The sequence below is a fragment of the Dama dama genome, chromosome 23, assembly GCF_033118175.1.
Source record: "Dama dama isolate Ldn47 chromosome 23, ASM3311817v1, whole genome shotgun sequence".
NCBI classification, from domain to species: domain Eukaryota; kingdom Metazoa; phylum Chordata; class Mammalia; order Artiodactyla; family Cervidae; genus Dama; species Dama dama.
This window is the reverse complement of record NC_083703.1, coordinates 32,423,280-32,440,363: the sequence shown is the minus strand read 5'-3', so window position 1 is coordinate 32,440,363 and position 17,084 is coordinate 32,423,280. Positions and strand designations below refer to the sequence as shown.

Here is a 17,084-nt window from a genome sequence, read left to right as displayed (position 1 = left end):
GGTGACTTGCCCACCATCACTTTCCAGGAAGTAGCAGTGCCGGGAGTTGAACCCATGTCCTTCAAGGCCACCAACAATGCCTTTATCAACTGGTCATGGCGACCAAGCCACAACCATCCAATGTTAGGTTGCTATTTTAGTGGCGAAAACATGAAACCTTTTCATGAGCTCACTTAAATAGTACCCTTTGCCTCACGAATCTCTATTATTAATAGAATTTCAGCGTCAGGACACCTGAGTTTATTTATTTTGCCGACTCCATGGTCTTAAACATGTTACTTAATCTTTCTGACCCTCTGTTCCTCTGTCTGTGAAAAGTGCAAATATAGCCATCCTTATGACATTGCTGTACAAAATAATTGTGATAATATGTAGGAAAACTTGCTGTATACTTTAAAAAATGGCATGTGACTAAAATGAAGTTTAATTGGTTAGATTAACTGGTTTGGTTAATTTTTGAAAGCCTAGCTCACACAGTTACCCTGTGACCAACAGATAGGGCCATAATTCCTGTCTCCATTTATAATTTACTAGCCAAGGTTATTATTTGATTCGCCTAAAATGCTGTGTATGGAGGTAGAGAAGTCAGAAAAATGAGTTCCAAAACCCAAGTCTTCTGACTCATAATACAGTGTTTTTACCATTGACAGTAGTAACAAATAATTGTAAGGGGTTTTTATTTTGTGCCAGCTCAGCTAACATCTCTAATCCTCAGACCACCCAAGTAAGCTGTAATTTCCCTGTTATTCAGTTGGACCCTGATACCCAGGGATGTTATGTAATGGTGCCGGAAGTTATCCCAGCTGATGGTGGAACCGAGATTTTAAACCTGAATCTTGCTTTCTCCAAAACCTCATTCTGTGATATCCCATTGCCTGTTTCTTCTCCAAAGTGGTGGCACTATAATTAAAAAACAAAGAGAAATGACAGCTCTGCTGTTTGTCATGAAAACAATTATAACACTATCATTTTTCAAGCAGTATATATGCTGAGGCTTATCTGTATTACAACATTTAACTTTTACAGTATACTCTGAGAAAACTAGGGCTTAGACAAGTTTAGAAACTTGATCAAGACCTTGCAGATGGTGAAGTCAGGATGCCAACTCCCCTATGACTTGAAGGCCCATGATCTGAATCACTCACTGTGGCCAGGTTCTGCAGACACCCAGAATTAAAACAGAACAAATTAACTGCTGGGCTTTAATTTGTCAGACCTCTCTTATGGGGGTAATTTGATCAGAATCAAATGCCTCGTCTCTCTTATGAGAAGTGAAATCCATAAACTGGAAAGGTGTGAGAATGAAGTTTTCAGTTTTTCTACATCAGCCAAATTCATCTTCATTCAGGGCACTTTTGTGCACTCTTCATCCACATATTGGAAAGAATGAAATTTTCAGAGATATTTACCCTTATCTAAAAAATTTTCTCACACCATACAGGAAAATAAACTCAAAATAGTTTAAAGGCCTAAATGTAAGACCTAAAACAATAAAACTCCTCAAAGAGAACATAGGCAGAACAGTCTTTGACATAAATTGTAGCAATATTTTCTTGGGCTGGTCTCCTAAGGCAAAAGAAATGAAAGCAAAAATAAATAAATTGGACTCAGTTAAACTAAAGAGATTTGGCACAGCAAAGGAAACCATCAACAAAACAAAAGGACAACCTGCAGAATGGGAGAAAATATTTGTAATGATGCAACGGACCAGGGTTAATATCCAAAATATATGAACAGCGCGTACAACTCAATAAAAAAAACAACCCAATCAAAAAATGGGCAGAAGACTTGAATAGACAGTTTTCTAAAGAAGACATACAGATGGGTAACAGGTCCATGAAAAGATGCTCACCACTGCTAACTACTAGAGAAATGCAGATCAAAACAACAGTGGGCTATCACCTCACACTGGTCAGAATAGCTGTCATCAAGAAGAACACAAATAAATATTGGAGAAGATATGGAGAAAGGGAACCCTCATACGCTGTTGGTGGGAATGTAAACTGGTGCAGTCCTTATGGAAAATAGTATGCAGGTTGCTCGAAAAACTGAAAACAGAGCTACCATAAGATCCAGCAAGTCCACTCCAGAGTATATATCCAGAAGAAAATGAAAACACTAATTTAAAGAGATACATGCACCCCAGTGTTCATAGCAGCATTATTTACAATATCCAAGACACAGAAACAACCCACGTGCCCATCAAGAGATGATTAGAGTAAGAAGACGTGATGTATTTATACAATGGAATAGTACTCTGCCATAAAAAAGAGTGCAGTGCAGATGAACTTAGAGAATACTATACACAGTGCGATGTCAGAGAAAGACAATTATCTATCATATGATGTCACTTATATGTGGAACCTAAAAAACAATACAGCTGAATGTATATTTAAAACAGAAACAGACCCACAGACATAGAAAACAAACTTATGATTACCAAAGAAGAAATGAAGAGGGGAGGGACAAATTAAGGATATGGGATTAACAGATACAAATTACTCTATGTGAAATAGATAAGCAATAAGGATATACTGTATAGCACAGGGAATTATATCCATTATCTTGTAATAGCCTGTAGTGGAATATAATCTGCAGAAATACTGAATCACTTTGCTGTATACCTGAAATTATTGTAAATCAACTATACTTCAATTTTTCTTTAAGGTTTTGTTTTGTTTTTGTTTTTTTGATGCGGACCATTTAAAAAGTCTTTATTGAATTTGTTACAATATCATTTCTGAGGTTGTTTTTTTTCTGTTTTTGTTTTTTGGCGGCAAGGCATGTGAGATCCTGGCTTCCTGGTCAGGGATCAGACTCTCACCCCCTGCGCTGGAAAGGGATGTCTCAGCCACTGGACAGCCAGGGAAGCCCCTATACTTCAGTTTAAGAAAAGAGGTTTGCTTGGAGAGAAAGGCGATCAATAGAGGCCATCTCAAAACTCCTGACCACCAGAGGGCGGTAGACCCCACAGATCCTCGCTACTCAGTATAGCCCTGGACCACAGCAGCATCACCTGGGAGCTGGCTAGAAACTCAGTATCCCAGGCCGCGCTTCCAATCGATTGAATCAGAAACTTCATTTCAACAAGATTTCCTGATAATTTGCATGCCAATTAAAGTTTGAGAAGCACTCTCCCAAATTGTAGCTTGGTCAATCAAGAACCAAATAGCCCTAGAAAGTTTCCTGTTCTTAACATATGATAGCAATCCATTATTTAGTATTTAATGTGAGCAAGCCATTTTGTGTCCACTGCCTCTCATTTTCATCCCAGGCAGGTGTTCTTAATCCTCTTTTTATCTGGGAAGGTTGAGATTCAGAGAGATTAAGTAACTTCATAGAAACTACAAAGCCGAATGGAGGTACCTTGGATTTGAACACAGGTATATCTTCCGGCTAAGCAATGTTACTTTCCATCCTTGCTGCTTTTTGAAGTACTGTTTGAAAAGGCATGTTTTGGGGTCATAAAAAAATAGAAAGGAATTCGGTTTATTTTACACTTGCCTTGACTGTGCTGCTCTCTTCCTTAATGTTTCAAGTATAGGGGTTCTGTCTATCTGGTAGATAAAAGGACTATAGTAAATAATAGGAAAATTCAGAAATGGTTTTAATGGTTATAATAAATTCATCTTTTACTTAAATAGTTCTGTGTCCAGTGGATATGTATCCATCCCTCCATTTTCATATAGCTCAATGTGGCCCTTGGACAAGCCGTATGATTTCTAGACCTACCAGTAGATGTCAGTATTTCTTTGGACACCACAGTGGCAAAGGTTTTTTTTTTTTGCCCTACCACTGTGTCATCAAATGTCTTGAATAAATGAGTTTCGTTATTGTTGTTTTTTTGCTTGTTTGTTTTTACATTTTCACTCAGAGCAGTCTTCTTAGGCTGATATCTTCAAAGATGTTAAAGACCCAGAAGCAGTTTTCTCTGTCTCTGGCTCTTTATCTCTTTCTCTTACACACACACACACACACACACACACACACACACACACACAGATGTCTTTTTTATGGAAAAGATTCAAATAAAGGATTTTATCCCAGGGAGATCTTCCTGTGCCGAGGTTGGGAAAAAACATTTGAGGATACTAAAAAGCCAGATTTCATCTGGCTTGTCAATCAAACCCAGCCCACTCTCCAGGAATTAATCAGCTGCTGTCACGTTCAATGCCAAGGCAAAAAGAGCTGCCGCTTGAAAACAGTGACTCGGAAATCAGCAGGACAGACAGCTCACTCTAGTCCTTTCATCAGAGTTACCTCGGGTAAGACCGTTGCCTCCTACCAAGGCTTTATTTATTTCTCAAATTATATTTTATATGCAGATATTTTCTGGGAACTGTTTCAGAACTTTATTAAATGTGTAAGAAGGCTGAATAATTTATCAGGTGAACAGAAGGCTGGAATTTAAGTCGATGTGCATCTGATTTTAGACGCTGGTGTTTGAGTTGTGTGGCTTCTCCTCTTCCTGCCAGCAGTAGGTATGCTACTAACAATTAAACACTTCCCAGCTGAGGGCCTTTTCTTGTCTGCTTTCCAAAATAATTTGGCTCCTTTTTTTACTTTTGTGTTAGATTAGCCACGGAAAATCATTTGACAGGTATCTGAAGAGACTAACTTCACTAACAAGGGAGGTTATTAGTAGCTTCTTGGTAAGAAAAAAAAAAAAAAGAAATCCTGAGAGGGATTAAATAAGAGTAACACTTTCTGAGTCATTAGGTGCTAGACAGGTTAAAATACCAGGAAAATACACTATAGCATTCAGTTTGGCACCAGGAAAGGACTTAATGGTTCTCTGCATTTCCCATATTCTGTGTGGAACATTTAAACCCTTCAGAAGCCTAATTAGCAAACATTGTAGTTCACATTTTGCAAAAGAGGACATGATCAGCTGTTAGCTGGAAAATTTTGAAGCACTTTAGGGTTACTTCGTGATATCTGATCTATACAGCAATTATATAGATGGATGGTGAGAGTTACTCTCTTCATGAAGTTTGGAAATGGAGCTAGTTTCTGAAAAAATTGAGTTTTTTTTTTGGAACTCATCTATTTATAAGCTAGGTTTTGGGGTTTTGTTGTTGTTCTTAGTATTCAATAGTGGTTGAGAGTACACACTTTGTTTTTTGTTGTTTTAGCATTTTATTTTTTATTGGAACATAGTCCATTAACAATGTTGTGATAATTTCAGGTGGCAACAAAGGAACTCAGCCATAGATAAACATGTATCCATTCTTCCCCAAACTCCCCTTCCATCCAGGCTGCCATCTGAGGGCATATGCTTTGGATATGGATTCAGATTCCAGCTTTGTAACTTACTGGCTGGATGACTTTGTATTACTTAATTTTTGTATAAACCTCAGTTTACTCATCTGCAAAATGGGGGTGATAAGCCTAATTTATAGGGTTATTGTGAGATCTCCAGAATCCAACTAGAAAAACATCTTTGCTCTATCTTCACCCCCTACTCTAGGGATTAGTTTTAGAGATATCTGGGATAGTTGACCTGCCTAAGATTTGATATACTCATTTAATCATCATATATTAAGCACATACTGTGTGTCAGGCAAGCATGTGCTGGGTACTAAACATATGGTAGTGAACAACGAAAAAGGGATCCCGTCTGCCATGGAATTTACATTCAAATAGGGGATGGAGAAAACGGATCAACAAGCACACAAATATATATAACATTATTCCCTAGTGGCTCAGTGGGTAAAGAATCTGCCTGCAATGAGAGGGACCTGGGTTCAATGCCTGGGTAGGGAAGAGCCCCTGGAGGAGGGCATGACAACCCACTCCAGTATCCTTGCCTGGTGGGCTATGGTCCATAGGGTCATAAAGAGTTGGACATGACTGAGTGACTAACCACAGCACAGGAGACAGAAAATGGATCAACAAACACACAAATATATAATAATATTATAGACAGTGTAGTGGAGAAAATAAGGAAAAGGAACAGAAAGTGAAGAAGAAAGTTTCTTCAAGGAAATGATCTTAAAGGAAAATGATCATTTAAAAACTTTAGCAGGGCCTTCATGAAGCTAAAGGGAGGCCATTAAAAGATGGATGTGGCCTTCCCTGACGGTCCAGTGGTTAGGACTCAGTGCTTCTACTGCCAGGGGCTCGAGTTTGATCCCTGGTCAGGGAACTTAAGATCCCACAGCCATGCAGGATGGCTCCTCTCCACCCCCGCAAAGAAAAAAAAAGTTGATAAGTAAGTAATGGATTTCTTTACTCACATGCACACAAAACTAGGACACAGTCTGAAGAACAAGAGAATGACAGAGGGGCAGACGCTGCTCTGTCTAATAATGTGATAGTTTCTTCTCTTTGGAGAGTTAGAGCATCTTTGCAGGTTATGTTGCATCCAAGGAAATATTCTTTAACAAGAATTATTGTGTGGTCCTGGGTGAGGTGACAATGATGGTTCAAAACTCCCTTCAAAAAGACCTACTGTGGAACATAGTTGACTGTCTCCGTCTGTCACTTTTTGAGGTCTGCTTTGGAGTCTCTAGTCATCTTCAGTCAGTGCTACCTTTAGGCCATTCCCAGACAATGACTGAGTGTGACATGTGTCCTGGAGTACGACCATCTGTTGGATGCAATATTCCTCTAAAGGATAACTGTTGCTCAAGACTCCTCATTGGTCTGGCCAAAACTTTTCTTAGAGCAGCACTGTAATCAAAGGCTCTTCTCACTCAATTCTTCCTTCCCTTTCTCCTTTCACAGATGTCAGACCTGCTTTGTAGTTTGAAGGTTCTCCCTCCCTACTTCTCTAGCTCCTTGTGTCCCTCATAGGTATTTCATCCAATAAATCTTTTGCATATCCATTCCTTTTTGGCTTCTGCTCCTTGGAAGATCTGAACAGACACAGTTGGGATCAGGAGTGGTCAGAGAAAACAGGTGGTAAGATGAAATTTTCAGGCCAGGGCTCCATGAGGCAGACACAAGAGCTAGGTTTGTTAACAGCCCTAAGGATGGGGGCATGAAGGGTCCTGTAACCATTAGTAGCTATGAAGCCACTGGCTTCATCATGGCTGGCAAGGTTGGAAGGGAAACTAAAGAGACTTGACCCACAGGAAATGGTGGAGATGGTTAATAGACCCTGGCTTCCTTATGGGCAAAACAGACAATTACCCAACAAAGATGCTTCTTAATTTCTCCAACCCAAAGAAAGCAAAAGTGGAGGAAGAAAAGGCAGGTGGTGATCACCTATTAAAATGTCTTTAAGACTTTTTTGATGTGGACAATTTTTAAAGTCTTTATTGAATTTGTTGCAGTATTGCTTATGTTTTATATTTTGGTTTTTTGGCCTCAAAGGATGTGGGAACTTAGTTCCCTGACCAGGGTTCAAACCTGCACCCCTGCATTGGAAGACCCGGTCTTAACCCTGAACCACCAAGGAAATCCCCCATTAAAATGTTTTGATATCTTGCTCAATTCTGATTTGAGCCAGTGTTCAGATCTAGAACACGTTGACTCTAAAGGTGGCTGGGGCCCTAGAGAAAGAACCCTGAGATGCTTCAGCAATAATTCCTGAAATTATCCCCAAGTCTTTCCTCTAAAAGGACCTGTAGTCATTTACTTAAGTGACTGTACTCTCAGAAAGAGGAATAGCCTAATTTTTTGAGGGCTTTTAGACACAGGATATGAATTGACAATGGTACTGAGGTCTGAAGCAGTTCCATGGCCTCCTTGCTGGAATGAAGGAATATGGGGTCCAGGAGACAAATAGAGTCCTGGATAAAGTCCAGCTCAGAGTGGGTCCACTGGGTCTATAGACTCGCCCACTGGGCATTTTCCTGGCCCCTGAGTATGTCATCAAAATGGACATACACGACAGTTGAACTGTGGCCTGAGAAGTGACAGCTATCATGGTTAGGAAAGGCCAAGTGAAAATAACCCCCTCTCCATTTTCCCAGCCAAGATATTAAATCACAAACAATTTCATATCTCAGAAGGATGGCAAAGATTCATGCCCCCTTTTGAAACCAAAAGAATGCTAGGGTGGTGGTGTCTATCACATCCCCATTTAATTCTCCAGTATGAGTCTTGCAGAAACTCACTGGATCCAGGAAAATGACTGAAGTCTACAGCGTGCTCAGCCAAGTAGCAGCCCCAGTTTTATGTACTGTGCTGGATAAAGCACTTTAGGATTGACTAGTTTGATCTCCTTGCAGTCACACAACATTGTAAATCAACCGTACTTCAATTTAAAAAGTTGTTTGTTTTGAAAAATGCATACTTCTCTCTCCTCTGGGCAAATGGTTGGATGCTATACTTTATCTTCTTAAGCTTTGGCCTGAAGACAATAGTCCATCCTTGGCAGGAACGTATTTATAACATTTTTTAGAACTCTCTCTCTCTCTTTCTCTCTCTCTCTCTCTCTCTCTCTCTCTCTCTCTCTCTCACACACACACACACACAGCATTTGAAATTCAACTTTGTGTCATTTTGGTGGGCTCCAATTTTATTAACTCAAAATTTACTTGCAGAGATTATTTAAAAGGAAGTCCATTCACAAAATTATGTTAACACAGAGTTGTTTTGGAATAGATCACCTCACATTTTTTTTCTGATCAGCCATTTTAGACGGTTGTTCCCACTGCGAAATCTTACTTGTTGCTGATTTTATCGGAGACCATAAAATCTCATCAACATGGTACTGTCAAGAGGACTTCATGGTCAGCCAAGAAATGTATTGAAAGCCAGGCATAGGTCTGAGTACATCAAATTGTTGACCAGAACAAACTGGCACTGCCTGGATAATATTCTGCTTCAGCTCTGCTCTGTCAGTTTGAAGCAAAAGAACTCAGTCACTTGTGGGCTTGAAAGGTGACTACTCAGAATAGCAGGAGGGATTTGCTGAAGCACATGGCAGTTGGAACAAAAAATTGCCTGTTTTTGCCAAACCCCACAGGGAAAAACATTTTGAAATATATTCTGCCTGGAGCTGATTGCATAGTTTCATAGACAGTTCACCCGATCCACCACCTGGAGGCAGTCAGCCTCTCTCTCCATGTTTAGTTCTCCTATAAACCACTTTATGACCAAAGAACCACAGAGGGAAAGAGTGATTGTCTGGAATTGGTGAGAACATTCAATGATCTTACTCTACCCATAACCTTAAACTGTATAAATGTGCTAAAATGTGTGTCCTTAGTTGCTCAGATGTGTCTGACTGTTTATGACTTTATGGACTGTAGGCTGCCAGGCTCCTCTGTTCGTGGAATTTCTCAGGCAAGAATACTGGAGCAGGTTGCCATTTCCTACTCCAGGGGATCTTCCCAACCCAGGAATCGAAGTCACATCCTCTGTGTCTCCTGCACTGACAGGTGGGTTCTTTACCACTATGCCCTGGGAAGCCTGTGGTCTATATTATCCATCAGTCAATTCAGTCACTCAGTAGTGTCCGACTCTTTGCAACCCCATGGACTGCAGAATGCCAGGCTTCCCTGTCCATCACCAACTCCCAGAGCTTGCTCAAACTCATGTCCATCGAGTCGGTGATGCCATCCAACCATCTCGTCCTCTGTCGTCCCATTTTCCTCCCACCCACCTGCAATCTTTCCCAGCATCAGGGTCTTTTCCAGTGAGTCAGTTCTTCGCATCAGGTGGCCAAAGTATTGGAGCTTCAGCTTCAGCATCAGTCCTTCCAATGAATATTCAGGACTGATGTCCTTTAAGATCGACTGGTTTGATCTCCTTGCAGTCCAAGGGACTCTCAAGGGTGTTCTCCAGCACCACAGTTCAAAACCATCAGTTCTTCAGCACTCAGCTTACTTTATAGTTCAACTCTCACTTCCATACTTGACTGCTGGAAAAACTATAGCCTTGACCAGACGGACCTTTGTTGGCAAAGTAATATCTCTGCTTTTTAATATGCTGTCTAAGTTGGTCATACCTTTTCTTCCAAGAAGCAGACATCTTTTAATTTCATGGCTGCAGTCACCATCTGCAGAGATTTTGGAACCAAAAAAAATAAAGTCTCTCACTGTTTCCATTGTTTCCCCATTTATTTGCCATGAAGTGATGGGACCAGATGCCATGATCTTAGTTTTCTGGATGTTGAGGTTTAAGCCAACTTTTTCATTCTCCTCTTTCACTTTAATCAAGAGACTTTTTAGTTCTTCTTCGCTTTCTGCCATAAGGGTAGTGCCATTTGCATATCTGAGGTTGGTGATATTTCTCCCAGCAATCTTGATTCCAGCTTGTGCTTCATCCAGCCTGGCATTTGGCGTGATGTACTCCAAATATAAGTTCAATAAGCAGGGTGACAATATACAACCTTGACGTATTCCTTTCCCAGTTTGGAACCAGTCTGTTGTTCCATGTCCGGTTCTAACTGTTGCTTCTTACATGCATACAGATTTCTCAGGAGGCAGGTAAGGCAGTCTGGTATTCCCACCTCTTGAAGAATTTTCCAGTTTGTTGTGATCCACACAGTTAAAGTCATGTCCAACTCTTTGTGACCCCATGGACTATAGCACAATAATTTAAAATTATCCATATTTAATTGGAATTGAAAGATGGAATTTGTTGTGCTGGAGCAAAATAGGCAATAAATGGGAAGAGAAAGCCTTTTGAGATTCTCAAGCATAATACAGGCTTCCTAGAGTTTACTTTAGACTATGTAATATAAAATTCATTTTGTTCAAAAGATGCATGTACCCCAGTGTTCACAGCAGCACTATTTACAATAGCCATATCATAGAAGCAGCCTAAATGTCCATTGACAGAGGAATGAATAAAATAGATGCCATACATATATATAAAGTGGAATATTACTCAGCCATAAAAAGAATGAAACAATGCCATTTTCAGCAACATGGATGGACCTAGAGATTATCATACTAAGTGAAGAATGTCAGAGAAAGATATGGTATCACGTATACGTCGAATCTAAAAAAAATAATACAAATGAACTTCCTTATAAAACAGACTCACAGATTTCAAAAGCAAGCTTTTGGTTTTGAAAGGGGAAAAGTGAAGGTGGATAAATAAGGAGGTTGGGAGTAACATATACACATTACTATATATAAAACAAATAATCGACAGGGACCTACTGCAGGAAACTGTACTCAGTACTCTGTAATAACCTAAATGGGAAAAGAATCTGAAAAAGAATGAATACATGTATATGTATAATGGGCTTCCCTGGTGGCTCAGCTGGTAAAGAATCCACCTGCAATGTGGGAGACCTGGGTTCAATCCCTGGGTTATATGTATAACTGAATCACTTTGTGTATACCTGAAACACACAGCATTGTAAATCAACTATATCCCAATATAAAAACTAAATTTAAAAAATAAATTTTGTTTATAGATAGTGAACTATTAGGTATGGAATTTGTGAAGTGTCAAATCCTTGATAAATCATAAAGGGACATTAAAACCATCCAGTTACCCTCTCTTTTCCTCAAGTAAGTATACATTGCTTCAAGCTCAAGAAGACAGTGACTGAAAGACAAGATTGGGTCTCATTATAGAAAGGCTTGGGGAAAAGCTTTGGATATACAATGGTGCATCTCCCCTTTAAGGGTCCTTTTCAAAATGATTTTCCAACTAACATATGTTAGAACAATGCTCACTCTGTCATAAAGCAAATTTCCATGCACTTGTTATGAACTGAATGTTTATGTCTCCTCAAAATCTGAAACCCCTAAACCCCAATGTGAAGTATTTGGAGGGGCCTTTCAAAGTAATTAGGGTTAGATGAGGTCATAAGAATGGGATCCTGACAATGGGACTAGTGCCCTTGTATGAAAAGAACACAGAAATAGCTCCCAATTTCCTTCTCTCCTCCCTCCCTCCCTCCCTTCCTCTCTCTCCCTCTCTCTCTGCCATGTGAGCATTCAAGAAGAAGATGGTCATCTGCAAACCAGGAAGTGTGCTCTCACCAGAACCAATTCTTGATCTTGGACTTCTCAGCCTCCAGAACTGTGAGACATAAATGTTTGTTAAGACCCTCAGTTTATGATATTTTGTTATAGCAGCTCAAACTAAGATCCATGTTGTTTTTTTTTTAATTGGAGTCTAATTACTTTACAATATTACATTGGTTTCTGCTGTACAACAGTGTGAATCAGCTGATGGCGCTAGTGGTAAAGAACTGCCTGCCAATGCAGGAGGCATAAGAGACATGGGTTCAATCCCCGAGTCGGGAAGATCTCCTGGAGAAGAGCAGGGCAACCCACTTCAGTATTCTTGCCTGGAGAATCCCATGGACAGAGGAGCCTGGTGGGCTACAGTCCATAGCATTGCAAATAATCAGACATGACTGAGCATGCACATTTACACACACATGTATATATGTCAATCCTAGTAGAGACAGACATCAAGAGAATATAATAGAGTATCCCAAATAAACCCATGGATCTCATGGAGGGAAGGAGAGGATGAGATCCATGGGTTTATTTGGGATACTCTATTATATTCTCTTGATGTCTGTCCTTACACCAGTACTACACCATTATATTTTACTATACCCCATCTGGTAAGACATATCTTTCTAATGTGGTGTTTATCTTATCTCAGAGAAAATCTTATTTGTTCTCAGCCCATTGCTTTTCTTGGCACATAATTTGCCTGTAAATAGTTTTCTAAATAAGCAATGATATTGTTTGCAATTAATGACAGTTTTATCTCTTTTTCTATTACTATGTCTCTTTTTCCCTATAGTACAGTATTGGATGGGAGCAGGGATAGAGGTATCTCTGTTTTTCTTGATCTTAAAAGAAATAATAATTATATTATTTCACCATCATTTTTTATGTTTACTGTTGGTTTCTCATAGCTCTCTCATATTGAGTTAAGAAACAGCCTGTACATTCTTATTTTTGTAAAAGTTTTTATAATAATTAGAGGTTGACCTTTATGGATTTTTTAAAAATCTCTTAAGTGAATCATATGATTTTCTCCTTTAATATGTTAAAATGTTAAATTATGTTAACCAATTTTTAATATTAAAATAATCTCATATCCCTGAGCTGTATTCAACATTTATTATTTTTTATAGGTTTAGAATACATAAATATGTTTTTAGAATATATTGCCTGATTTGTATAAAATAGCATCACTGACTCAATGGACAATAATTTGAGCAAACTTCAGGAGATAGTGGAGGACAGAGGAGCCTGGTGTGCTGCAGTCCCATGGGGTGGCAAAGAGTCAGACATGACTTAGCGACTGAATAACAAGGAAAACACATCACTTCCATTTTCTGGTTCAAGGAACATAATTGACTGATAACCCCACTATCATCCCTCTGGATTCACCACCACGTTTGAGTCAAGGACACACTTCCCCTGGGATGCTCCTAAACCAGTGACTGAACACGGTAAAGATACTAGCACTGATCCATTCCTGTGGGACAGGAACTCCTCTAAGCAGCCCCAACTGACTTGTGGACCTTCCCTAGGCTCTCCTAAAACTTTCTTAAATCTGCACTGCTTCCGAGACTGCCCCTACTATTCCATCCTTCTCTCTCCTTTCACTATTGTCATGCCTATATTGCAACCTAAAAGCTCACGTATCTCTTCCTATGTCTTCCTATTTATCCATCAGAATAAATCTCTTGTACACCTAATTCCATCTTTGGCTGTTCAGAGAACCTCAGCCAACACAAGTTGGGTTTGCTGATGTTTTGTGAGGATATTTACATGAATAATGTTGACCAGTAGTGTTTGTCTCTACTGGGTCTTTGTCTAGTTTGGGGATTAAGATTGTGCTGTATTCATATAAATAGTTAGAAAAGTTTCTCTTATTTTTATGATTTGAAAGTGTTTGTGATGATTTGGAATGTATCCATTACACATTTCGTGGAATTCAACTGCTGTGAATCTGTTCTTAATATTTTCTTTTAAGAAAGATTATTCAGATTTTCTTTGTCATCTTAAGTCAGTTTTGATTGGGACTTTTGATTTCAAACTCTTTGGCAATCTGTATTTTCCAAAGATGGCTACAATATTCTCTCATTCCACATGCTCTTCTCTAATATGACCTTGCCAGTCTCACCTTGAGGGGTGGAGTCTATTTCTCCACCCTTGAATTTTTGTGGTCTCTGTGACTGATTTGACTGATGGAGTGCAGTGGAAATTATGCTGTGTTATTTACAGACGTACTTCTTATCAAACCTGGACATTTGTGCTTCCTGGCTCTTAGCAGTGAGTCACATGGTAAAAAGTATTACTATCCTCACACCATGCTGTTAGAAGCCTAAGCCGTGGATTATGAGACAATATGTGGAAAATGAAAGAGGCCATGGAACACTGAAGGAAGAGACTTAAGAATGAAGAAGTCATATTCTGTGTCAAGTCCAATTTGGGCTTCAGATGACCCCAGCCTTAGATACCACCTGACAGTAGTTGCAGGCTCCCTGGCTGAGCCTGGTCAACCCACAGAAAAATGAATTATTGTTCTAAGCTGCTGAGTTTTATAACTGTATCATTCATAGTGGCAACCTATAACTGAGTACCTGTCTTCTCCATGAAAACAACTGTAATAGCTGGAGTAAACAGATACACACACTCATCATGCGAGCAACTGTGTAAATGTTTTGAGGACAACCAGTACAGTCAAGAATGGAGATTAATGGCTATATGCCTTGGGAGAGACAAAACGTCCAAGTTGAAACCCACATTCACTTGGTTTTTCCCATGAAGGCAATGTGAAAATGAGGGAGAGACTGCAAGCATAAAACGGTATTCTTTCTGGGCTAAGTTGACAGAGAAACATTCAAATTGCTGGCCACCTCCAAAGCTCTATATGTTCAGGGTGAGATTTCAAGAAACCCAGCAGAAAATAGGAGCAGGGAAACTAAAAGCTGGGCAGAGACTTCAATACCTGTATAGTTCTGGAGAAACGGAGGCCAGAGTTTCTGCCAAAGTGGAAGGGCTTTGGGAAACACATGCAAGCTGCAGCTGAGATCCGGAAATGTCCCATCCTGAGGCTAAGGATCACACCTGAGAGATGAGGACCAGAACTAAGATGATGGGGTTAAAATAGTCGAGGACTAACAAAAGTCAAAACTAAGTCTTACCAGGATCAAGATGACATGCAAGTACTCTATTTGCTTATGAAAAGAAGATTTCTCTTCATTTTTAGAGAATGAAAATATTGTCCAGACATGGAAGCAACCTAGATGCCCATCAGCAGATGAATGGATAAGGAAGCTGTGGTACATATACACCATGGAATATTACTCAGCCATTAAAAAGAATTCATTTGAATCAGTTCTAATGAGATGGATGAAACTGGAGCCCATTATACAGAGTGAAGTAAGCCAGAAAGATAAAGACCATTATAGTATACTAACGCATATATATGGAATTTAGAAAGATGGTAATGATAACCCTATATGCAAAACAGAAAAAGAGACACAGATGTACAGAACAGACTTCTGGACTCTGTGGGAGAAGGCGAGGGTGGGATGTTTCGAGAGAACAGCATCGAAACATGTATATTATCTATGGTGAAACAGATCACCAGCCCAGGTTGGATGCATGAGACAAGTGCTCAGGGCTGGTGCACTGGGAAGACCCAGAGGGATCGGGTAGAGAGGGAGGTGGGGGGGGGGGGGGATCGGGATGGGGAATACATGTAAATCCATGGCTGATTCATGTCAATGTATGACAAAAACCACTACAATATTGTAAAGTAATTAGCCTCCAACTAATAAAAATAAATGAAAAAATAAAAATAAAAAGGAGTTGAAAGGATAAACTAAAAAAAGAAAAGAAAAGAAAATATTGTCCAGAGCCTAAACAAGCATCATTTAAAATCTTCAGTATTCAGTAAAAAATCATGAGGCATGTTAAAATAATCAAAAACCCAAAACAAAAATCCAAAGAGAAAACAGACCCTATAAACAAAATAATACGTGATTCACATGTTGACATTAGCAGACAACGACCTTTAAACCAACATTACAAAATAGTGTAATTACAATTAGGAGTTCCCTGGTGGTCCAGTGGTCAAGAATCTGCTTTGCAGTGTAAGGGATGTGCGTTTGATGCCTGCTTGGGAGACTAATATCTCACATGCTGCAGAGCAACTACTGAGCTCACCTGCCACAACTAGAGAGTCCATGTGCTGCAATGAAAGATCCCACATGATGCAGTGAAGCGCCTGCATGCCACAGCTAAGACCCGATGCAGCCAAATAAATAATTTGCAATTAATTAATAAATTAATTAAAATAAAATAATGATAAAAGAAAATAGAGGGAAGTTTCATGTTCTGGAGAGACAGGGGCCCATGTCAAGTTAAGATCAACTTCAAAGCCACAGTCTGAATGCCAAGGACAGAACAAGAGCCTTCTCCTGCTTAGGTCAGCCTAAGGAAAGCTGAATGGATGTGAGGTGACCTGTGTAGCTGCTTTGCAACATCTGTGAAGTAAAATGCATCCAACACCTCATAACAACATCCCCTGTTTGCTTTAGGCAGTTCAGACTGCTATAACATAATACCATGGACTGGGGACTTAAACAATAGAAATTTACTTCTCACAGTTCTGGAGGCTGGAAGTCCAAGATCAAGGCACCGGCAGATCTTGTGTCTGATGAGAACCTGCTTCCTCTAGATCAGCAGTCCTCAACATTTTGGCACCTGGGACCAGTTTCAAGGAAGACAATTTTTTCCATGGATCTGGGGTTGGGGGAGGTGCAAGGATGGTTTGGGGATGATACTCATAATAAGGAGCATGCAACCTAGATCCCTCCTATGAGAATCTACTGCCACCACTGATAATGAGAGGAGGCCGTAATGCTTGCAATGGGGAGTGGCTGTAAACACAGATGAAGCTTTGCTTGCTCACTTGCTGCTCACTTACTGCCATACAGCCTGGTTCCTAAACAGGCCTGGCGCTTGTCCACGGCCCAGGGCTTGGAGACCCCTGCTCTTTAGGGCTTCTCTTTTTATCCTCACAGGGTGGAACACAGAATAGAGGGAAAGCAAGCTCTTTGTGTCTTTTTATAAGGGTATTAATCCCATTCAAGAGGGCTCCACCTCATGAATTACCTCCCACAATTAATTAATCACCTTCTGAAGGCCCCACCTCCTAAAGCCATCACGCTGGGGGTTAGT

The 17,084-nt window shown here is 39.9% G+C and overlaps 1 long non-coding RNA gene across 1 annotated transcript; it reads left to right on the top strand.

Annotated features, from left to right (window-relative positions):
• The first annotated feature begins 4,120 nt into the window (after positions 1-4,120).
• On the top strand, positions 4,121-15,273 carry LOC133044349 (uncharacterized). The gene is made up of 3 exons (XR_009689921.1): positions 4,121-4,265; positions 9,207-9,335; positions 15,106-15,273. It is a non-coding gene; the product is annotated as an uncharacterized LOC133044349 (long non-coding RNA).
• The last annotated feature ends 1,811 nt before the right edge of the window (positions 15,274-17,084 follow it).